The 25180-nt window shown below is 45.9% G+C and overlaps 1 protein-coding gene across 2 annotated transcripts in view; it reads right to left on the minus strand.

Moving 5' to 3' along the window:
• The window catches only part of SPSB4 (splA/ryanodine receptor domain and SOCS box containing 4), a 91821-nt gene extending 82928 nt beyond the window's left edge, over positions 1 to 8893 (minus strand). Inside the window, exon 1 of one of the 2 annotated variants that reach the window (XM_082392401.1) lies at positions 7773 to 8893. The gene's annotated coding sequence lies outside the window, so the exon portion shown is untranslated. Of the gene's footprint in view, positions 1 to 4155; positions 4783 to 7772 lie in introns of those variants that run through there. The other variant, XM_082392400.1, reaches the window with a different exon arrangement.
• Between the last annotated feature and the right edge of the window lie 16287 nt (positions 8894 to 25180).

Raw genomic sequence — 25180 nt, forward strand, 5'->3', positions numbered from 1 at the left:
CCTGCTGCTCGCTCCCTGCATGCATCTTCTCTTACGACCGGCATTTCCAGCCCTCTGTGGATCCTCGCAAACTGAGCCTCCAGCCCCGCTTTCTCTCCTCAGCACCAGACCCACCTATCCCAAGGCCTCTGGCCACACCAGACGAGGGGCTCCTTCAAACGACCTTGTAAAGCCAGCTGGTCTCTTTCCCCTTGGACACGCCCACCCACTCTAGATATCAGACGTGGGGTTTCGGGGGCCACTGGCACCTCAGAATCTACACGCCCAGGACTGAAAGCAGCCTCTTCCCTCTCCGGCAAACCAGGTTCCTCTCTCATCCCCATTTCTGCCATGGATCCCCCTGTCTCTCAGTCTCCCTCAATGCTTTCAGCTCTCCCTCAATTCAGATCTTGCCTGGATTACTACAATGGTCTCCCAGTGGGGCTCCCTGACTCCAGTCTGTGGCCCCCAAACCACCCTCCATGCTGCCACAGGGTAAATCTGACCAAGGCACACACACACCTTTTGTTCAACTCTCCAGGTGGCTTCTCCAGGGAGAAGCCGCACCCCTTAGCTTGGCATATAAGAGTCCTTAAGACCTGTTCTTGCTTACTTCTCGCACGCCTAGTCTCCCAGCACGGCCCCCATCAGACCAGTCATAGCAGACTACCCTGAGAGACCACATCCTGCCCATACCTTGGCCTCCAGGGGGCCTTCCCACCTTCCCTCGCCTGGCTGACAGTCATTCGTTCTCCTCCCACCCGCATGCGGGGCCGGGCACCCTCTGTGGCGTCCCTCCATCCCCCTTCGGCCTCGTCCTGCATCCACAGCTGTCTTCTGCACCCCGTGCTACATTTCTTGCTGGCGAGGCCAGCACCCAGCCAGCCTCTATCTCCTACCAGCACCGTACCGGCACCTGCTACCTCTGTCTGCATTAGAAAGCACTTCTCAGACTGAAGAAGAAACTTCCACTCCACACCTCTTGTATAGTTTACATTTTTAACAACAAACATTTTTCTTTCGTAACTTTTCTTTCATTTTTCTTTCATAACATTTTAAATGGGGGTTAACTCAATATGTGTAGCAAAAAATCACATGCAATCAACACTGCCCTGGAAAGTTCTTCTGAAGAAGGTTCATGACACCCAATTTGGGTCTGCCATCCTCTTTCCCAAGGGGTTCAGCACAGACAACTGTTTTCCCTCCAGCTTTGGAACGGATACAGCCAGTGAGACTTATTTAGGGACCACGTTTTATTTAAAATATTTTATTTAAAATGGGGACTTCCCTGATGGTCCAGTGGTTAAGACTCTGCACTTCCACTGCAGGGGGCATGGGTTCGTTCCCTGGTTGGGGAACTAAGATCCCGCATGCCACGCGGCACGGCCAAAAAAAAATAATAATAACAAAATAAAATGTGTTGCTGTTTTATTTAATTTTTTTGTTGCTGATCTTTCTTGCCAAGTATGTTTGGTTATGTTCACATAAGTTAAGTGCATGTATTTATGTACTTATTTTTTTAAATGACTCAGGCAGAGACTTCTGGTAGCTTTGCTCCAGGTACCTTCACACCCCCTGATCTTCTGCACCGAGTGGCCTGTTCTACCTGCTGGGCTGCCTGAGACCCTTCATTCCTGTCCCAATAGAGAAGGGGCCTTTCAAGAACCTGGCTATGTTACAACAGGTCAGGCAACTCGGGGAGAATCAATTAGCCCCCATATGGTGAATGGTACTAGGTCTTTTCCCAGAGGGATGGGGAACTCTGCACTGGCACAGGTCTTGGCCACTTTCTGGGGTAGAAGCGAAGCCTCCCAAGGACAGGCCTGTCTAAATGAGGAGAAGGAGCCAGTCTTAAAAAAGCCAAGGGAAAAAGTCCTTGGAGTGTTGGAGCAAAACCAAAATGGCCAGGGTGTGGAGGGTAATGAGAGAGGCAAACAGTGAGAAAGGGGTGAAGGAAGCAGTAACCAGACCCGGAGGGCCCTGGGGGCACCTAGATTTTACACCCTGGCAACCTCGAGGACGTTCTAAGACTGGGAGGGATTTGATCTATTTTATATTTTTAAAAGATGTTTCTGATAAATTATTATTATTTGCTAATCTGATATGTGAAAAATTGTACCTTATTGTAGTTTTAACTTACATTTTTCTTACTGAGTGAGGTAGAGCAGCTTGTCTTATGTTTGTTATTTCAATTTTATTTTGTGCATGTGAACTGTTAATGGTCTTTGTCTGTTTTTGCTCTTTTTCTTCTTGACTTGAGAACATTTTTACGCATTAAAGAGATGAGCCCTTTGTGACAGGAGTGACGATTCTCTCCCCAGTTTGTCATATGTCTTTTAACTGTTTCTGGTGATGTCCCTGTAGATTTTCTTTTTATATAATTGAGTTTATCAGTCTCTGAAATAAAATAGAAATACAGACTGGAGAGATATTTGAGTGGAATGGCCAGCAAGTTGAATTTTGTTTGCTGTTTGCCAAAAGTGTCTTAAATTCCTTTTATTAGTACTTTTAAAGGAAGTTTAAAAAATGGAATCAATCAGAGGGTATGTATCTCAAGAGGATTATGCCCTTGTGTCAAGCACGTTCATTTCATGTTACTGACACCGTCTTTCTACAAACTCCATTAATCAGTAGCCCTTTTTGAAAAATGAAGGTGTGGGAGAAGAGGAGGGATTCCCCCATCAGCCTCAGTGACAGAGGCTGCAGGATTTTGTTGGAGGATAGAGGCACGAAGGTGGGAAAACAGAGGGAGAGACGGGAGAGGGGAGAGACGTAGTGCACTGATGCTTCTTTCCTCGGTGCGATGACCTCCTGGAAGGGGGGAGGGGCAGCTCCTGGATTCTCCTTTTAATAGCGTTTTTCTGAGGCTCAGGCACGCCTTCCTGATTTATGCTCATCGATTGCAGGGGGACAGAAGGTGCATGGAGGAGGGAGGCTCAGATTCCTAGAGAGGAGAGAACTCCTACCTTCACCCCCCAAACTCCCCCAGGAGGAGGATGGGGCAGACGAGGAAACTGAGCTGGGAGAGATGAGAGTACTTGCCCAAGGTCACACCGCGGGCTGGTGATGGAGGCGGAATTCGAACTCAAGCCTTACTCCAGAGCCGAGAGCTCCCCACCTCCTAGCGCTGGCGGCCCAGAAGTGCCCTCCTCTCCTTTCCAGTCCGCAACAGCCCACGCTCCGCCATCCGGGAGGCGGGAGCAGCCACTCCCCCCCGCTTCTCCCGCCAGGGAGAGGTCCTGGGCTCGCGTCCCCTCCTGGCTCTGAGCCCGTGGCGCGTCTTGCGCTACCCGGGCGGACACATTTACCGCGCTCCAAGCTCTGGCCTCCTCCCTCCTTCCCAGACCCCACCCCCACCCCCTGCCCGTGACTCACGCAGCACGCGACCCCCTCCCTTCCTAAGCATCGCCAAGTTTGTCTCCAAGCGAGGCCTGGAACTGGCCCCAAGCAGCGACCGGACCGGGCGACAAGCCTCACTATCCAGCGTCAAGAGTAAACGATAACAGCCACCACTTCACCAGCGCCCACTGCGTGCCGGGCGCTTGATTTCCACCGCTCCGAACCGCCCCCGCCCCCCACCAACCCAGAGGAACAGACCCCTGGAAATTACTGTCCCCAATACATACACGAGAGAGCTGCTGCAGCTCTGGAAAGTTGGATAACACGCTTGGGCTCACACAGCTAATAATAATGCTGGCTAACATTTGATCGAGTATTTCCTATGTGCCAGGCACAGGTCCACGTACATTACGAGGACCACCCCACAGATCTTACCAATAGCCCTATTAAAAGGGTACCATTATCATCCCCATCCTATGGATGAGGAAATCGAGGTTTGGCGCCTTGCCCAAGGTCACCCAGCCAGTGAATGACAGATCATGGACCCAAACCCAGGCAGGGTGACTGGGGGGAGGGGGTAGTTTTATGTGCTGTCTCCATTACGCAGAAAAGCAGCGGGCTTCGAACCTATGGCACCAGGGGCCAGCCCTCAACGCCCCAAGGCTGCGCGCAAACCAACCAGGTCGGACTGCCACAGCCCGCAGAGAGGAATTCCCGGGGACCTGGACGGGACCCACGCCAGGAGCGCCGGCTGTGGCGAGTGCCGGCCCGCACGAGGTCCGCGCGGCCAGATCTCGGCTCCCGCGCGCCCCTCACCAGAAGATGGAGAATACTCACCATAAAAGAGAGGGCAAGCGCCTGCCCTGGAGGAATCGCCAGCGCTGGCAGGTCCTGGACTGCCGGGGGAGGCGTCTGCAGCCGCTGCCGCCCACTCAGGGGCGCCCGAGCGACCCCGAAGATGCCGGCTGGCTCCCTGGGGCCAGGGGCGCGTCCTCACGGCCCGTGCCCAGGAGCAGCGCCCCCTCTGCCCAGCAGGGTGGCCTGGAGTTGGAGCTTTCTTGGGAAGTTGGCGCTCCGGCGCGGCGGGAGGGCGCAGGAGGCTGGGTGGGAGTGGGGAAGCGCCTTTCTGCGCGGATCCCGGGGGCGCGCCAAGGCCCGCGCTCCAGCGGTTTCTAAGCTCCGCGCCAGACCCGGAGGGCGGCGAGTCCTGAGCTCAGGGCGCACGGGCCGCGCCTCGGCCTCCGGCCCCTGGCGCGCCCTGCGACTTCCCCCGCGCCCTGGGCGCACGCATTGGTGGTTGGAGCTGGGGCCCGGGACCGGGCTACGGTGCGCTCATCGCCCTCCCCAGGGGCTGGGCGCCTTTGTGCGCGGGGCGCGTCGGCCGCCGCGGCCAGCTCTGGATGCTGCAGCCGCCGCCGCCTCCCCCTCTTCCTCCGCCGCCGCCCGCTCCCCGCCTTCCCGGCCGGCCCGGAGGCTGCAGCTGAAAGCCGATCCGGCTGAGCTCATCCCTGAAGGCCACTAATCCAATAGCCGCGGAAGGCGCGGCCGCCGGGAACGCCCCTTCCCCCACCATCCCGCGTCCCGGCCCGTCCCAGCTCGGGCCGCTGCCGGCGCCGCCACCTTCCCGAGGCCACCAGCTGGCGGGAGAGGGAAGTGGAGCCCGCGCCCGCGTCCCCGTGCCGAGTCGGCGCGGTCGCCATTCACCAGCCCGCTAGCCCGCGCACTCCCTCACTCACGCACTCATTCATGCGCGCCCCTCCCTATTCATTCAAGAGCTCCGGGAGCGCCGGGGTGGGTACCCCTGAGCTGGAAGGGACACACACACAGTCACTCGGCAGCTTTGCTGTCTTTACCCAATGCATGTGGGAAATAGCAGCCGGGGAAAGGTCGTGGTTTAATAACCTCTTCCTCAGACACGTGTCCACACTTTATTTTTTAAGATCAGGATCCAACTCATCTTCTAAAGTCCAATTTCATACCGCACCTGCTTCACGGAGCCTTCCCCGCCCACCCGAGGCGCAAGTAGGTGGGTCTCTCTACTCTGCCTGCTACCAGCGCTGAAGGTGGGCAGCCTCTTTGCCAGCAGGCGCAGAGATAAGGAAGAGGGCGTGGCCAGAGCGGAGGCCAAGCGAGTGCTTGTAGCATCAGTGCTTCCTTGGGGATATTGAAAGTTACTGGTCTGGGTGCCTTCGTCTCCGTTCCCAGAGTTGACCTCAGTTCATTCCACAGTCATTTGGTCTGACCCCAGCCCTCTCTGTGCCAGGTACCAAAGAGCCTCGATGCAGAGCGCCCATTCATCTGGGACACAGGCAAGTAAAGGCAATCCAACCTAGTGCGAGAAATGTTTTGATGGCGGCTCTGGGGCTCCTTTCCCAGACTGGGAAGGGCAATCTGGAATTAGCTCCTGGAGGGAGAGGGACGGGATGGTCACCTGGCTAGGTTCCTATCACAGCACAGAGCCTATGGTATGACTGGAATGTAAACAATAAGGTAAGATGTAGCTGGAGGGATGGACAGTGGCTAGGGTCTTGGGAGCCATCCAAAGAGTTTGACCGTTCCCCCAAGATTAGTTGAGGCCTTTAACCAGGGTAATATTTTGTCAGATTTGCATTCTATAAAGATCTCTCAGTAGCAGAGTGGGTGGATGGAGGAAATCAGCTTGGAAGCTACTGAAATAGTCCGAGCAAAAGATGATGCCTCATAAACCAGGGTAGCCGTGGTGGGATGGCCAAAGGGTGTATTGATCAAGAATTTGTTGCACTTATCCTATTGTTTTGTCATTGCCTGTTTGTATGTCTGTCTCCCTCCTAAGGCTGTGAACCCCCTCAAAGGGCAAGAATACATTTTATACATCTCTGGATTCCCTGTACCCAGCACAGAACAGACATTGAGTAAATGTGATTTGAACTGACCCGAGTGGCAGTTCTGACGTACATTCACACTTACTGTATTTTGGGGGTCTCCACAGCAGGCCTTCCTAACCCCCATCAGGAAACTCTTGGAGCACCTACTCTGCAAGTTACTGAGGGGGCTATGGACACAGGTTGGGGACAAGAAAAGAAAATCTGGGGGAAAAAGATACAGAAGCAAAGGGGAATTGAAAGAAGACTTTCAGTGGTTTCTCCACCTGAACCTAATCTGGCCGACGGGGTCGGGGAGGGGGATGCCCATCACTTGCCCTCTTTGCTGGAAACATGACAACAGCTTCAAGGACAAGATGCGGAAGGAGAAATAGCCACAATTTGAGAAACTAACTTCCCTCTCCCTTGGGGGCTCCAGGTAGGTTCACCGTACTGACCCTTCCAAATATGCCTTAGGCCCAAAGGAGTGGCCACAAGAGCACCCCAAGTGTCCCTGCAGGCCCTAAAATACTCCAGCCCCTGGATACCAGGTGAAGCAATTTGTCATTTTGGGAGAAGCCAGAATAACCTGGCTATTAAAACTCTTCACATTGAGGTAAGCAGCCTCTAAGATGTCTCCAGCAGTCTCTGCCTCTTGGTTTCACACCCTTGTGTGACCCCTCCTCTTAGGTGTGGGCTGGCCTCATGGACTTGCTTCTCACCAAGAGAATAATGTGGAAATGATGGATGACCCATCCAAGATTAGGTTATAAAAAGACTGTGGCTTCTACTTCGAGCATTCTCTCTCTCTGTCTCTCTCTCTGTCTCTCTCACTTGCTTTTGAATTAGCTCTCTGGGAGAAGCAAGCTGCTATATGCTGAAGCAGCCTTGTGGAGAGGCCCATGTGGTGGGGACAGAGGCCTGCCAACAACTCACTTCAACTTCTAAGTGAGCGAACTTAGGAGCAGATCTCAGCCCCCAGTCCCAGCTGAGCCTTCATATGAGACTGCAGCCATTGTCTGACACCTTGACTGCAAGTTCATGAGAAACCTTGAATCAGAGACATTCAGCTACACTGTGCCCAGATTCCTGACCACAGAAACTGTAAAAGAATAAATGTTTATTGTATTAAGCTGCTCATTTGGGGGGTAATTTCTTGTGCAGCAATAGATAACTCATGTAAGATGTTCTTAACTGTCCAAGGTTGATTCAAAAAATAAACCCTCAAAGAACTAGCCAGTGTCACTCCAAAGAAAACACAATCTTTCATGGGTATGGCCAGGCAGCCTTTGGGTTTAATTTCAATTCAGACTCTTTGGGTCTTAGCTTTCTCATTGTAAAATGGGGACAGAAGGATTTCCTGAGTATGATTATGTGTTGTAGCACGTTACGTACATAGTAGCTGCTCAGTAAGTCTTTTTCTCCTACTTCTGAGCAGTAGGTGAAGACCTGCAGCATTCTTGGAGTTCTTGGGCTAAGGCGAAGTCATGCCTAGAGCAGGAGGTCCACTGGGGGCTGCTACAGTCAGGGGTCCAGAACCTCTGTTTGTAATGCAAAGCTGTGAACCCCACCATTTGCTTGCCTCTTCTCCCAAGCAGCTTAGAATCTACTTACCAGGTTTCAGCAATCTTGGTCTCCTTCTCAGTCTTCCAAAAGTATCAACTGTAGTTTAATAGAAAGTGAGGAAAAACCATCAGTACTGAGAAATTCTGGCGCTTGAGGCTTGCTCCGAGGAGATGCATGCCAGGGAGGAGAAGGGTGGTGTGTGCCGTCGGCACATCTTCTGCCCTCCCTCAGAGGAAACCCCATTTGAGCCCAGCCTACAGTGTGGGGTTGCCCATAAGGGGCCCTCCTCTCTGGTCCTCTCTACAGCTCACTCACCACCATCTCTATCCCCAACTGCTGCAGCACCTCCTTACTTCTGCTCCACAGCTAGAGCTGGCTTCTCAAAGTGAAAGTCACCCCTGCCGCCCCCTTCAGAGGATGGCCCACAGGGTGGTTTTCCCACTTCTTAGCTGAATCTGGCTCCTGCATGCTAGTCTCACTTTCCTGCACCCTCGCTCTGGGCCAGGCCACCTCTGAGCAACTCCAGGGAACCAAGCTTCCTCCCTGACATCAGCCTTCACACACACTGACCTTTCCCCCTGGCACAGACTTTGCCCAGGTAACTCCAATTCTCTGCCTGTATGCATGCCCTCTCCTCCAGGAAGCCTTCCTGAAAGCCTAGTCTCGGTGTACCCCCTCCTGTGTGTGCCCTCTGGCCTGTGCCCTCTCTCAGGGCCCCAATTCCACTGTTGCTGCTGCCTCTTTTCTTGCCATCCTCCCCTCCCACAAGATGTGAGCACTTCCAGGGCTGAGCTGTCTTTTTTTTCTTTACAGCTTTTGCACTCCCACCTCTATTTCCAACTCACTAATTTCTCTAAGCTCTACAGCCTTCCCCAGCAGCCCCAGGTGGGTTAGGGAGCCCAACAGCAGCTTGTTGTCTTACCTCTGTCACAGCACTTCGCAAACCCTTTGGGAACTCTCAGACACCCACAGCAGACAGCGGCTCTCTTAAGGGCACGACTGTGTCTGTTTCACCTCAGTGCCCCTGGCACCCAGCCTAGGGCCAGGTACGCAGTAGACAGCCAATAAAAGGTCATGGAATAAATGATTGAAGGCAGGGCAGAAGGAAGGAAAGACAAAGGTTGGGAGGAAGAAAATCTATCTCCATTACCCCCTCCCTCCCTCCCTCCCTCCCTCCCTTCCTTCTGTCATCAATGCTGAGAATTGGATTAATCATAGTCCTTGGTTCATGACACACTGTCATCATTAACCTATGCATGGCCCTTATATAGTTACGTATTTATTCATAATATAGTAAATACCTATGAGTCGACCATCCAACCCAAGGCACCTGCATCTCCCATGTGCTCCTTTTCTAGCCCATCTTTTTGCCTCCCCATCACATAAAACCACTCTCCTGATTGTTAAGATTTATCATTTCCTTAGATTATTCTTTTCAAATATCTATACAGTTGACCCTTGAACAACCCCAGGAATTAGGGGTGCCAATCCCCATGCAGTTTAAGATCCTTGTATAACTTTAGAGTTGGCCCTCTGACCCTCTGTATCTGAGGTTCTACATCCAGGGATTCAACCAACCACAGATTGTGTAGAACCGTAGGACATATTTATTGAAAACCATCCGTGTGTAAGTAGACTTGTGTGGTTCAAACCCAAGGGTCAACTGTGTGTGTATGTGTGTGTGTGTGTTTGCATGTGTGTATATATATACACACACACATATATATATAATATATATGCTTAAACATTATTTTATTTAGTTTTACTTGTTTTTTGAACTTTATTAAAAGATGTTATACTGCATGTAGTTTTCTAGGACTTGCTCTCTGGAGTCAACAAGATTCATCCATATTAATGCATGCAACTGTAGCTCATTCATTTTCATGGCTATAATAGCTTATTGGGTGAACAAACACAATGTTAAAAAATTATTCCTGACATTTGTTAAAGATGGTAAGGAAAACTCTTCCATGGGGGCGGGGCGGGGAGGTGCAGGGGAGAGCTATCAGGTTCAACTCTGAATACAACAAAGACAAGTGGGGATTTATAGCCAAGGAGCAAGGTTGGGGGTCAAGGGATGGAAAATTACTAAGAGCAAACACAGGGGTAAGGAGGGTTCTTGCTAGACTGACTCATCAGGGTCCTTGCTGAAGGCAGGCCAGCATGAGGGATGAGAGATTTGATCAGATGTTAGAGGGTGGTCAGACACTGAAGGGTGGGAGAGTTTTGCTAAACTGACTTAGCAGGATTCCTGCTCAAATTGGATTCTAGGGGAACAGAGAGGGAAGCCCAGGGTCAGGCCTGGATGAGCAGAGGAAACATTAAAGTTTGGTCAAAAGAAAGAGTCTTTGCCAGCAATTTATTTTTCCATGGTCCTTTCAAGGAGTGTTGGGGTTGATTCTAGTTTGGGGCTATTATGAACAGTGCTGCTATGGACATTCTTGAACAGGTTCCCTACTGCATCTGTGCTAATGTTTTCTTGTGCCTATTTGTAGGAGTGGACTTGTTGATTCACTGTCTAGCATGGGCCAGCCTATCCAAAGATATGCTAAAAACTGTTTCGATCCTCCACATCAAATGTCATCAGGGAAATGCAAATCAAAACAACGAGATACCACTACGCACCTGTTAGAATGGGCAAAATCCAGAATACTGACAGCATCAAACACTGACGAGGATGTGGAGCAACAGGAACTCTCATACATCGCTGGTGGGGATGCAAAATTGTGCAGCCACTTTGGAAGACAGTTTGGCAGACTCCTAGAGGAGTTGAAAACCTATGTTTACACAAAAACACCTGCACATGGATGTTTATAGCAGCTTTATTCATAACTGCCCAAATTTGGAAGCAACCAAGATGTCCTTTGTAGGTGAATGGATAAATAAACTGTGTACATCCATACAATATTATTCAGGACTAAAAAGAAATGAACTCTCAAGCCATGAAAAGACACGGAGGAAACTTAAATGTATGTTTCTTACTAAGTGAAAGAAGCCAATCTAAAAAGGCTACTTATAGTATGATTCCAACTATATGACACTCTGGAAAAGGCAAAAAAGTATGGAGACAGTAAGAAGATCATTGGTTGCGAAGGGTTAGGAGGGAGGAAGGGATGAATAGGTGCAACGCAGATTTTTAGAGCAGTGAAACTACTCTGTGTGATGCTATAATGGTGGATACAGGTCATTAGACATTTGTCGAAACCCACAGCATGTACACCAAGAGCGACCCTAAGACAAACTATGGACTTGGAGTGCTAATGATGTGTCAGTGCAGGTTCATCAATTGTAACAAATGTATCACTCTGGTGGGGGATGCTGATTATGGGGGAGGCTGTGCATGTGTCAGAGCAGTGGGTGTATGGGAACTCTCTGTACCTTCCACTCAGTTTTGCTGTGTCCCTAAAACTACTCTAAGAATGAAGTCTTTTTTTTTTTTTTTAAACTGTTTCAGTCCAGCTACGAAACATGGAGGGTTAAAGGCACCAAAAATAATTTGCATCATTCACAGGACACAAAAATGATTGACCCAGGGATCCCCAACGCTATTTCCTTAGAATCATTTGCATACAAATGATTTGCATACCAACATAGCTGCAGATCCCAGGTTATTCCATTCCCCTTCCTGTTGCCCTTTACTTCCTAGATGAGCAGAGCTACTGGGGCCCTGAGGTCTGAGCACCCCAGGAGCACTCTGGAATACACCCGAGTTAGCCTGTAGTAAGAAAGAAGACAGGTGAGACTCAGTGACAGAGACCCCCAAATTCATCCAGTGAACACTGAACTTGATGCAGGACAAGATATTAAGGATACACACACACACACCTACGCCCAGAGTCCTGGGGAGTTCTGTGGTCATAAAACACCTTGGTACAGTGGGATGAGGTGGCGGGATGGAGGGCAGAACACGGCAGGGTCACACCACAGAATTTTTAGCCTTTAATGGATTTCTATAATCCTCATTTTTCTCTCATATAAAATGGGAGAGATACTATCTACCACATAGAGTTGTAGGGATTAGAGGAGGTGATGTCTATAAGGGCTTGGCCAATGTTTGTTCTTCAAATTGTGATCTTGCACAAGTTACCAAATGTCTGGGAAGCTCAGTTTCCAATCTGTGAACTAATAAATGTACCTTTCTCTAGTGGCATTTGTCACATTGGGACACTGAGTGGCTGAACCACCTTTCTAAGCCTGAGGAGCTCCCCTCCGCATGCATCCAGGTAGGAAGCAGAGTCACTTCCTGCTGATGGACAAAAAGCCCAGCGCCAGTCATGGCTCTCAAATCTCTTGCAAACCCTCTTTGCATTTTATTTTTGGTAAAATCAAACAAATAAACCCCCTTCATGGGACTTCCCTGGTGGGGCAGTGGTTAGAAATCCTCCTGCCAATGCAGGGGACACGGGTTCGAGCCCTGGTCCGGGAAGATCCCACACGCCGCGAAGCAACTAAGCCTGTGCACCACAGCTACTGAGCCTGTGCTCTAGAGCCTGCAAGACATAACTAATGAGCCCACGTGCCACAACTACTGAAGCCTGTGCGCCTAGAGCCCATGCATCGCAACGAAGAGTAGCCCCCGCTCGCCACAACTAGAGAAAGCACGCACACAGCAGCAAAGACCCAACGCAGCCAAAAATAAATAAATAAATTTATAAAAACAAAAACCCCTTCATGTCCTAGCCTCCCTTTCCCTGGATGGGGGTGTGATCTGGATTCTACCAGACAAATACACCAGTCAGATTCAGAAGTTCGCTACTTCAGGAAATTCTCTAGGACTACGGCGTTAGTTCTGGCTGGTACTCCTGGGGAAGTAGAGGCAGCTCTTTTCTGGGATCAGGGTAAGAGTGGCAGCTTCCTCATCTCAGTTGTGGCAGAAACTCCCTTACCAGGCCTGTTCTGCAGTGTAGACAGAAGTATTTTCCAGAAAGCTCGGTCCAGAGCCTAATTTTCAGCAATCTGAATGATTCCATAAGCTATTTAATCTGTTCTACTAAGTCCCACCTGCATGAAGTAGGTGGAGTGGATTCTATTGTTGGCAACTAAGAACCCCTTCTGTTGCCCTCCCTTTTCCAGTCTTCCTGACAGCTTGGTCAATCAGAACCTCCCTCCTGGGTTTTCAAAGCTGGAATCAGCTATTCCAAAAAAGCAAAGATGGTGGAGAATTCATTCTGATGGGGGCATTGGCAGCAGCAACATCCAGATCCCAAGGATGCCATTAGCAGTGGTTCCCACTCCCGTGTCCAGTGATCAGTGCTGAGAATGGCAGCTCGGTAGTCTGGGTTTGGGGTGTGATTCCAGCTGTATTTCTGCTGCCCTGCATTTGTTGTTGATTTTATTGTTGTTGTTGTTTCTCCTGCCTGTTTTTTTTCTGGATCTTGCTCTCCAGCCTTCCCAGGCATTCTGTGATTTCCCAATTTCCTTTCTTTTTAAATCTAGTCATACAGTGAATTACAGTGATTGAGTTTTGAATGTGGAACTAGCTTTGCATTCCTGGAATAAATCCCACTTGGCCACGGTATATTATCCTTTTAATACATTGTTGGATCCCATTAGCATATATGTTCATGAGGAATACAGTCTGTGCTTTTCTTTTCTTGTAATATCTTTTGCCTGGCTTTGGCACCAAACTAATGCTGGCTTTCAAGAATGAGTTAACAATGTTCCTTTTTCTTCTAAGAAAAAAGAAGAGTTTATATAGAATTTGTATTATTTCCTCCTTAAATGTTTCATAGAATTCACCAGTGAAGTAATCTGGCCCTGGAGTTTTCCTTTTCTTTTTTATTTTATTATTATTATTTTTTTGCCTGCGTTGAGTCTTTGTTGTGGTGCCCGGGCTTCTCTCTAGCTGTGGCGTGCAGGTTCTCTCTCTAGTTGTGGTGCGTGGGCTCCAAGGCGCATGGGCTCAGTAGTTGTGGTGCACAGGCTTAGTTGCCCCGCAGCCTGTGGGATCTTAGTTCCCTGACCAGGGATTGAACCCCTGTCCCTGGCATTGGAAGGCGGATTCTCTACCACTGGACCACCAGGGAAATTCCTGGAGTTTTCTTTATGGGGAGAGTTTTAAATAGAAATTCAATTACTTTAAAATAGATATAGAGCCATTCTGTTTATCTGTTTCTTTTTGAATGAACTATAGTAGTTTATATCTTTCAAGACATTTGTCATTTCATCTAATTATTGTATATATTGACATTAAGTTGTTCATAATTTTTCCTTATCGTCCTTTTATAACATGAAAAATCTGTAGTGACATCACCTCTCTTGTTTCTGATACTGGTAACCTGGGTCTTTTCTCTCCTTTTTTTGCCTGTTCAGTCTGGCTAGCAGTTTATCAATTTTACTGATGGTCTCAAATAATCAGCTTTTGGTTTCATTTATTTTCTCTATTTTTTTGTTTGTTTTTGTTTGTTTGTTTTTTGGCTCTATTTCCTTTCTTCTGCTTACTTTTGGCATCCATTTGCTCTTTCACTAGTTTCTTAAGGTGGAAGCTGAGATCATTGATTTTAGACCATTTTTCTTGGCTAATATAGGCCTTTAGTGCCATAAATTGTTTTCCAAGTACCACATCTCACAAATTTTGCAACGTAGCATTTTCACTTACATTCAGTTCAAAATACTTTGTAACGTATTTTTTTTTCTTTTTGATGCGTAGCTTACTTAGAATTGTGTTATTTTGTTTCCAAATATTTGAAGATTTTCCAGACATCATTCCAGTATTGATTTCTAATTTATTTCTATTGTGGTCAGAGAACATTCTTTGTATAACTTAAATAGTTTTAAATTTACTGAAACATTTCATGGCTCAGAATATAGTTGAACTTTCTAAACGTTTTGCGTGTACTTGAAAAGAACGTGTATTCTGCTGTTGTTGGGTGGAGTGTTCTGGAAATACCAATGAGGTCAGGTTGGTTGTGTTATTCAAGTCTTCTCTATTCCTACTGATTTTCTATCTATCTGTTCTGTCAGTCGTTAAGAGAAGGATGTATGGTTATACCTGCGGATCTATCTGCTTCTTGCAGTTCTATCACTTTTTGTTTCATGTGTTTTGAAGCTTTGTTTTAGGTGCATATACCTTTGGGTTGTTATATCCCTTTATGAAATGACTCTCTTTGTGCCTGCTAATACTGTGCCTGCAATCTGTTTTGTTTGATATTGCTATATCTGCTCTCACTTCTTTTTAAAATTAGTGTTAGCACAATGCATCTTTTCCATCCTTTTACTTTTAAACTATGTGGGTCTTACAGAGCAGGTCTGATGGTAATGAGTTCTTAAAGCTTTTGTATATCTGAAGAAGCCTTGTTGGCCCTCACTTTTGAAAGTTTTTCCTCTTCGTAAAGAATTCTAGGTTGATGGACTGTTTTTCTTTCATTGCTTTAAAGATGTCGCTTCATGGTCTTTTAGCTTAAATTGTTTCTGACAAAAAATTTGCTGTCATCCTCTTTGTTCCTCTGTATGTAATGTGTTTCCTCCTTTCCTCTAGCTACTTTCAACATTTTTTCTTTATGAGTGGTTTTAATCAATTCAATTATGATGTGCCTCAGTGTCATTTTCTTTATGTGTCTTGTGTTTGAGTTTCTTTAAGCTTTTTAGATCTGTGGGTTTAGAGTTTTCTTCATATTGGGAAATTTGGGTGCTATTATTTCTTCAAATATTTTTCTGCTCCTCCATTTCCTTCAAGGACCCCTACTCCACATGCCCAGGCTGCCTGAAGTTGTCACACAGCTTGCTGTTATTCTGTTCATGTTTTTCATCTGTTTCCTCTGTGTGTTTCATTTTCAACAGTTTCTATATTTTTATGTCCTCAATTTCACTAACTCTTCCTTCTACCATGTCTAATCTGTGATTAATCCCACCCAGTGGGATTTCATCTCAAACACTGTAGGTTTGTTTCTAGAAATTCAACTTGGGCCTTTTTTTTTCTGTATCTCCCATGTCTTTATTTAACAGATTTGGTATCTCAAATAGTATCTCAAATGTATGGGATACAGTCATAGTACTTTTTAAAATGTCCTTGGGACTTCCTTGGTGGCGCAGTGGTTAAGAATCTGCCTGCCAATGCAGGGGATATTGGTTCGATTCCCTGGTCTGGGAAGATCCCACATGCCACGGAGCAACTAAGCCCGTGCACCACAACTACTGAGCTTGCGCTCTAGAACCCATGACCCACAACTACTGAGCCCACGTGCCACAACTACTGAAGCCCGCGTGCCTAGAGCCTGTGCTCCACAACAAGAGAAGTCACCGCGATGAGAAGACCGTGCACCACAATGAAGAGTAGCCCCTACTCAATGCAACTAGAGAAAGCCTGCGCGCAGCAGCGAAGACCCAATGCAACCAAAAATAAATAAATAATTTTAAAAAATAAAAAAATAAATAAAATAAAATGTCCTTGTCCACTAATTCTATTATCTGGGTCATTTCTGGGTTAGTTTCAATGGATTGATTTTTCTCCTCACATTGGGTTGCATGTACCTGCTTTTTTGCATGTCTGGTAATTTTTTCCCACTGTGGAGCAAGACCCTTTTCTTATTTTGCCTGATGTCCACTCTGGCTGGTAGGGAGAGATGCTATTTCTAGTCCTAGGTGAGCTCCAGAGATTGTTCCCTTTAGTTTTACTGGTAGTTACTTTCCATGCCTTGGATAGTTTCCTCTTGTGCATGCCCTGATCTGTGCTCAGCTGAATCTTCTAGGGCGACCCTTTGCAAATCTCCATGGTCCTCTCTCTGTGTAGCTTTCTCCTTTCCAGTGTTCTGTCCTGCAAATTTTAGTTGCCTTGGCCTCCTTGCTCTCAGCTCCATATTCCTAAACCAAGGAGAATACCATGCTCTGCCAGTCTTCCCCTTTTTTTGCAAACTCTCATATCTCAGAGCTTACTGTCCTTCACTGCCCATTATACAACATCTTAAAAACGATTGTTTAAAAAAAACAACAACATTGTTTTATATATTTCACTGACTTTTTAGTTCTTTCAGGTGGGAGGGCACATTCAGCCTGTGTTTTTCTATCTTGGCTGGAAGCAGAAGCCTTCCTTTTGTACTTCCCTTTGTACACAGGCAGAGTAATTTTCTGATGTTTACCATGGAGAACACTGGATGAAACTCTACCTTGCAAGATTAGTGTGAAGATTAAATGAGAGAACACATATAATTGCTCAGGACAACGCCAGCACAGAACAAGTGTTCAGTTAATGTTGATGTACTTGTCAGCCTTTGCTGTGGCAACAAACAACCTCCACACCTCAGTGACTTACAATAACAAATACCTCTAGCTCATGGATGTTCTGGTTTATTGGTCTTTATCTGTCATGACTCAGTTGTGCTTAGCTCACCTTGAGCACCAGGCTTTCTCATTCTGGGACCCAGATTGACAGTAGGATCATCTGAGAAGACAAGAGCATGAGGCCAAATAAATCACTGAAATACATTTAATGTTTTTGCTTTGATGTGGTGCCTGTTGCATGCTCTCATATCCCATTGGCCATCCTGAAAATCAATGGGAGACTCCTATACTCCATCCTCAGAGAGTCCTGGCAGAGAAAGGATGTATGATTCTCTTACAGAAGAGGGAGCTGATAATTGGGAACAAAACATAATTTACAACAGCTGGTGATTGTTATTAATATCTTCTGCAAGTAAGTTTCCCTGTATGTTTTTGTTCAAAGCTATACTTTGTAAAGAGTATTGGGGTGAACACATCTCTGTCCATTAGCATTTCCTTTATCTGGGCTATATATCTGTCCTCCACTTGGTTTGTTATTGCCCAGAGGACTCTGATGACTGCAGGAGTTGGAACGATTCATTCACAGTGGGCCCAAAGGCCACTGAGACAGATGGATGGTGAGAACTGGCAATTCAAGGACAAACGGTATCAGTGGTCTGGGCATTGGGTGGATAACTTAATGACTTTCCTCAGTCTTCAGTGCGCCACTCCTATCTTAGGCATCCAAGTCTTTATTCATTATCGTTGGTGCAGGAAACAAGGCTCCCATGATGCACCTGAGAAAATCAGCCCATCCGTGGAGGATGCCAGTCACCTCCCTTCTTCATGTAAGAATCTACTCCACCCACCTCCGCCTGAATGGTTCTCTCCTCCACCGAACTCCAAGAGCCTTTATTTCAGGGCATCTCACTTGCCAGTTACTTACAGGCAATTTTGTAACAGGTCTCCTGTTACATTATTTAACTACCACATGGTTTGAAGACAAAGGAACTCGGATTTTCTCAGGGCCTATTTTGTGCCAGGTCCCTTACACGTAGCAGCTATTCTAAACCTCGTGATGACCTGACCAGGTAGGTTATTGGTGGCTCTGTTTCACAGGTGAGGAAATAGAGGTACAGAGAGGTTAAGTGACTGTTCAAGGTCACATAGCTAGTAAGTGGCAGAGCTGGGATTTGAACCCAGGTCTTTGTGCTTTGCATTGTAATTATTTTGGGTCCTTAGTGGGATTTTATGTTCCTGGAAAACAAGGACTACTTCTTATACTTCTTCGTGTCATCCGCAAAAATCCAATACAGAGACTGAGCACTGGTTAGGTATTTTAAAACGTTATTAAATGTCTTTATAACGAGAGAAGCAGGTGACTTAATGCTCCTTGAGTCCTGGAAGAAATACCGGGTGTGGTGTAGCAGGAAGTATTGCTCCCGTCTGCTCTCATTCCTTGGTGGTCTAATCCTCAGAGCTGGCTGAGGCCATTGTGTGACTGAGAGGATGTATAGATAAGAGGGCTCTGTCAGGGCACAGAAGTAAATCCGTGAAGTTGCAGAGGTACAGTAGAAGAGAACTCACACTTACAATGTGTCTCTCTACTGGGCTTTCATCATTTATTATCTCAGCAAAGGCACATAATATCTTATAGGGTCATGTTTCTTAACCCCATTTAACACCTCAGTATCAGACAGCAATAAATAACAGAGCTGGAATCTGAATACAGGTCTGGCTGACTCCAGAGCCCCAACTGCTGCCTCTACACCCCACTCCTGACACAGATAGCACACCCTCTGTGGAGAGGAAGCCTGGTCAAGCCATCACTGAGGACAGCCGGCCTTGAGCAAATGGGGAATTAATAACTCAGAATACATTCCACCCACACAACTGCAAGTTACCCGCTCCACGCTACCTGATCTATTGTCACTGGAGACTTTTTTTTTATCAGCTATTACCTGTGTGGTAGTCAAGCATTTCATTGTTTTCACTGAATTATCTCATTATGTTCTTGACACAGTCTCTCATTCCCTCTGAAAATAAAGTGGTTTAAGATGAAAACTGCAATTACAGCGCCATCTATTAAAAGGACCTGGGATTCCTGCAGCGTTAAAAGGAATATGTAATTGCCGATTAAAGAAAAGTGTGTTATTGGCCCAAACCATTGATTAGAAGTAAATTTGGAAACATTCTCGGTGCAACATCATGGACAAGCCCACACCCTTTCTGGTAGAGCCAGCGTGACCGGTGTGAGGCTCAGAGAGGTTAATAACTCATCCAAGGTCACACAGCTAGTATTCTCCTGACATTGGAGGATGCACATTTGAAATGTATTATCCAGGGACTTGGTACAGACTAGAGTGTGAAGATTCCAGAAGGGCTCAGCTGATTTCATGGGCAATGTGCCCCTGGTAGACTTCCCTGGTTCAGGCCTTTATCATCTCTCCGCTGGATCTTGGCAGTTTAGACTCCTCTCTCCCATCTCACTTCCTAGTGGTCTCCAACTAACACCCAGAGTGATTGTGGCAATTATTATTGGTTGCCCACTGAAAAGGCTCCCCTATACCTTTTACATTACCAGAACAATAGTTTTAATCCAGTAGCAATATATCCAGCCTCAGGGATGAATCTCGATGGGTTTCAGCCATTCCTGGCAACTACATACATAAATAAATAAGTCTTGTATTTTACTTAATAGATTTGGTTTTCCGTAGTAGTATGAGTACAAGAATTCTGAAATTGTTTTCTATATTTTGAGATCTGAACAAATAAATGAATATACTAATGTTGTCGAGAATCAGAGTTCTCACTGTGGAAGAAAGGTGACACAACCCTGAAACAGGGCAAAGCAAGCAAATCCCTACAGAGTTCGATGGGAATTAGAGATATCAGTATCTCTAGCTTTGTCCAGTGAAAGGGCCTAGAAGCGTTGACATGACCGGCACTGAGCACAGTACAGCACACAGTGTTTGGTTTCTAAAAAGCATTCTTTGTTAAAAGGAACCAGGGATCCCTGAAGAAATGGCTGATTCAAGGACTGGGGCAGGGCAAGTACAAGATGAGTCTGGAACATCAGACTGTGACAGAAAATAAGAAATAATAGGAATAGATCAAAAGTACAAGGAGACACCCAAAGGCAGTAAACATCCGAATAGATGACAGTTATGGGTTATAACCAATTGAGTATAATAAGAATCCATAAGTTCATCCAAGTCTGTACACACATACCTAAAGGACAGCTCTCCCTTACTGTAGAATGCCAACTAATAAATGCAGAAGAAATGACGGTATTAGAAAACCACCATTTTGCTACCATCCTAGTAAAAGAGCCAGGCAAAAATCATCAAGGGATGCTAAAACATATGGTTGAAAGTCTACTGAGGAACAAGATATTTACAGTCTCAACGAATCTCTCCACAAAAGTAATATTAATTAGAAAAGGAAAAATAGGAACTTGAAGGCACTATTTTAACAAAATGATCAAAGTTAATACCACCGGGCTTCCCTTGTGGTGCAATGGTTGAGAGTCCTCCTGCCAATGCAGGGGACACGGGTTTGAGCCCTGGTCCAGGAAGATCCCACATGCCTCAGAGCAACTAGGCCCGTGAGCCACAGCTACTGAGCCTGTGCTCTAGAGCCCTCGAGCCACAACTACTGAGCCCTCGAGCCATAACTACTGAGCCCACAAGCCACAACTACTGAAGCTCGCACACCTAGAGCCCGTGCTCTGCAACAAGAGAAGCCACCTTAATGAGAAGCCTGTGCACCACAACGTAGAGTAGCCCCTGCTCGCCACAACCAAAAAACAAAAGAAAGCCCACACACAGCAACAAAGACCCAACGCAGCCAAAAATAAATAAATAAATAAATTTATAAAATTAAAAAAAAGTTAATACCACCAATAATGGGACAAATCAACATCACTGCCTCCTGATATGTTGCACTGAGAAGAACACTACATCACTTCTGTGGTGTTCTGGCCCAAAGTATAATACATAACCTAAAACTAATAACAAGGAAATATCAGACAAACCTAAATTAAGGGACATTCTACAAAACAGTTGACATGACTCTTAAAAAGGTCAAAGTTGGGCTTCCCTGGTGGCACAGTGGTTGAGAATCTGCCTGCCAATGCAGGGGACACCGGTTCGAGCCCTGGTCTGGGAGGATCCCACATGCCGCGGAGCAACTAGGCCCGTGAGCCACAATTACTGAGCCTGCGCATCTGGAGCCTGTGCTCCACAACAAGAGAGGCCGCGATAGTGAGAGGCCTGCGCACCGCAATGAAGAGTGGCCCCCACTTGCCGCAACTAGACAAAGCCCTCGCACAGAAACGAAGACCCAACACAGCCAAAAATAAATAAATAAATAAATAAAAACATGTCAATTCATTTAAAAAAAACAAAAACAAAAATGTCAAAGTTATAAAAGAAAAAGAAAGGATGAGGAATCCTTCCAGATTAAAGAAGGCTAAAGAGACCTGATAACTAAATGTAATATACGACCCTGGATTGGATCCTGGGCCAGAAAAAAAAAAATTTACTATAAATTATATTATTTGAACTATTACAATATGGACTATAGATTAGATAATAGTAGTTTTCAATGTTAAAATCCCTACTGTACTGTGGATATGTCAAAGGATTCTTTGCTTTTAGGAAATATATAAGGAAATATTTAGGGGTCAAGGAGCATGATGTATGCAACTTACTCTCAGCTAGTTCAGAGAGAAGAATGATGACACAAATATGGCAAGATAACAATTGGTGAATTGTGGTACAGTAGAGATGGTCACAAACTTATTGTTACTCTTCTGATTGGGAGACAGACTAATTCCTGTCTTTAAATCTGAGCTGGTCTTAGTGACTTGTTAGACCACTAGATTGTGGGGGAAGTGATGCTCTGGGACTTCCTTGATTACGTCATGAGAAGCTTTGACCTTTCGATCTGGGCTACTTCGAAAGCTTTCTCCAGGGGCCTTGAGCTGCTATAAGACATCCAGCTCCCTGAGAGCACCGTACTGAAGAGGCCCTGCATAGGTGCTCCTGTTGACACCCCCAGCTCAGCTCAGCGTTGCAGCCATCTTCACCAAGGTGCCGGACTCGCGAGTGAAGCTCTCCTGGCTTCTCCAGATCATTCTATCCACTAGCTGAAGAGCATTCCATGACCTCTGTCAACACCACATGGAACAGAGATCACTCACCTGAGCTCTGCCCGAATTCTGGACTCAGAAAATCATGATACATCCTATAATGGTTGTTGTTTTAAGCCATTAAGTTTGGGGGCAGTATTTTTTTACACAAAAATAGATAACTAGCACTAGGTAGATTGAATTTTTACAAGGGCATTCTTTGTGCTGTTCTTGCAGCTTTTCTGTATGTTTGATATTAATTTTAAATGTAAAAAAAAAAATTAGGGCCATCAATTCACAGTTAAAATGGGTGTGTATTTTTGCTTAAACCAAAAGCTCTTTTTTTTCAGCAGGAATAACATTTAGCAATTACTATGCCAACCTCTAGACCCAAGTTGAACTTTTTGAGTGAAACCTGGTGAGTCAATACCACAAAGGGGGGACTTCCCTGGTGGCGCAGTGGTTGAGAATCCGCCTGCCAATTCAAGGGACACGGGTTAGAGCCCTGGTCCGGGAGGATCCCACATGCCGCGGAGCAACTAACCCCGTGCGCCACAGCTACTGAGCCTGCGCTCTAGAGCCCGCGAGCCACAACAACTGAGCCCACATGCCACAACTACTGAAGCCTGCGCACCTAGAGCCCGTGCTCCACAACAAGAGAAGCCACTGCAATGAGAAGCCCGCGCACCGCAACGAAGAGTAGCCCCCGCTCGCCGCAACTAGAGAAAGCCCGTGCACAGCAATGAAGACCCAACGCAGCCAAAAGTAAATAAATTAAATTAAATTTAATTTAAAAACCCCACAAAGGTGTTTGTTGAACTTTGATGCTCAATGTGGAAACCAAGACTCATAAATTGGAAACACACCTGCTAAATGTCTCACCTCTACACTCCATCGCCATGGATCCAACTGCTTCTTCTACTTCCCCCCTGGATATCTCAGTGGTACTTCAGCTCAACGTGTCCTAATCCTAACTCACGTTCTCACCAACCTGAGCCCCAGCCCCCCACCGAAATAAACAAACAATAAATATATCTATTATCCCCAGCCCTCCTTTAGTGTTTGCTGTATCGGAGAGTGGCTGCCCTGTTGCATTTCAGTATCAGAACGAGAAATCTGGGAAATTCTCCATCATAATTTGCATTGGTTTTGCCTCCTGATCGCTCTCCCATTTGTCCCCTTCAAGCCAAGCCACCATCACCTCTCACCTTCTAACCACTGTCTTTGGATTTCATCTCTCCCTCCTGAGAGTCGGTCTCCAGTTCCTTGGGCAGCAGCCACGTTTAGAAAACAAATAAGATCGTATCAACTTTCCCGCTGAAAAACAATTCGAGGCTTCCTTTTGTTCTTGGACTTCCTGCAGGAAGCCATAAAGGAAAACTTTAAATTTAACTAGGAAAAATGTATCAAACTCTCTGAGGCAAAAAAGAATACATATAAATTATCATAAAGCAGGCTAAAAACAAATAACAAATTGGAGGGAAATATTTGCAACAAATATTTGAGTAACAAAGAGCTATATTCCTCCTTTGTATAAAAGACCTCACGAATCAACAAGAAAAGGATCAACCTCTAATAGCAAGATGGATCTAGAACACAACAATTTAGTTCACAATAAAGAGAAAAATGGCATAGAAATACACAAAAAATGTGCCCAACTGCCCTCATAGCTAAATAAATATGAAACTAAGAAACAAACAAAAAAGTTGCTTATCAGCTTGGCATAGATTGAAAGTTTTGAAAATACAAAATGTTGATGAAGGTATAAGGGTTCAGGCAATTCCCTACATGGTTTGTATAATCAAGGCCATTTTAAGATCTTTACGGATTTCAGGCACTCTTACTGTCAGAAGCCATGCCCTACATCATACACTACAATACATGTATATCCGATATTAAGTACAATTTTTGCTGATATTGAAAGGGTTCTAATAATTTTGCTTCTGAAGTTACTTGGCTGTAAGTAATTCTTATGATGAGCTATTGAATTTATAACAGCCTATTTCTCAACAGTCATTATACGTACTTGTGAATTCTTGCAAAATCAGCAAAATATATAACCTACAGATTGTTTTCAGATATAATGAACTTTGTCTGAATAACAGCATTACAAGTAATACGTTGTAGAGATATTTAATTAAATATTTATTGATCTCGAATTTGCAGTATCCCTTTGTGTCAGGAAGCTAATCCATACTGTTCAGTGCCCAGACATTTTCCTAGGCCCCTGATGCTAAACTATGCCTATAGAACATTTTAATGGTAAAAGGGTCCTGGACAAACATCTTCAGAAGACAATTAGGTAATGCCTCTCAAAATTATAAAGGTGCATACTTTTCACCAGGAAATTCCACTGAAGTGAATTTGTCCTACACGTATATTCACACATGTGCCCAAAAATGTCTTTATAAGAGTGTTCCTGGCCACATTGTTTGTAACAATAAAAAATAGTAAGAACTTAAAGTATCCATCAATCAGAGATTGAGTAAATACATAATGGCACATCCGTGCATTGGGGTACCATGCAGCCCTTGGAAAAAACTGATGTATATCCAACAGCGCTAATGTGGAGAAGTCTCTGCGTGTGTTGTCAAGAGGAACAAATGAAGGTATGAAACACTGCAAGTAGAACTCCATCCCCCTTCCCCTCACACACCAGCTGTTTCTTAGAAAAAGCTATATATTACGTGTGTGTGTGTGTGTGTGTGTGTGTGAAATCACTCTGGAAGCACATATGAGAAACCTTGACAATGGTTATCTCTATAGCATGGGGCAGGGATCGGGGAGGGCACTGAGTTTTCTTTGACTATAACCCATGAGTCATTTTCATAACAATTTAACAAAGGGATAAGAGCGGAAGGAGGATGGGGAAGGGGAGGAGAAGGAAAAACAAACTCCTAAACTGGACCACAAAGTTCGAGTGATCAGGCACTTTCGTGATGCTGAAAGGCTTCATCTTGTGCTCCGGGCCCTCCTGGTCCTCCACGCTCTGGCTTGCCTGTGTCTCTCCCTTCTGCACATTTCCAATTCCCCCTCCCATCTCTGAGTCTTTTTTTTTTTAAAGGACTATTTTCTTTTCTTTTCTTTAATTTTATTTATTTATTTATTTATGGCTGTGTTGGGTCTT

The sequence above is a fragment of the Balaenoptera borealis genome (assembly GCF_965194805.1).
Source record: "Balaenoptera borealis genome assembly, chromosome: 5".
NCBI lineage: Eukaryota > Metazoa > Chordata > Mammalia > Artiodactyla > Balaenopteridae > Balaenoptera > Balaenoptera borealis.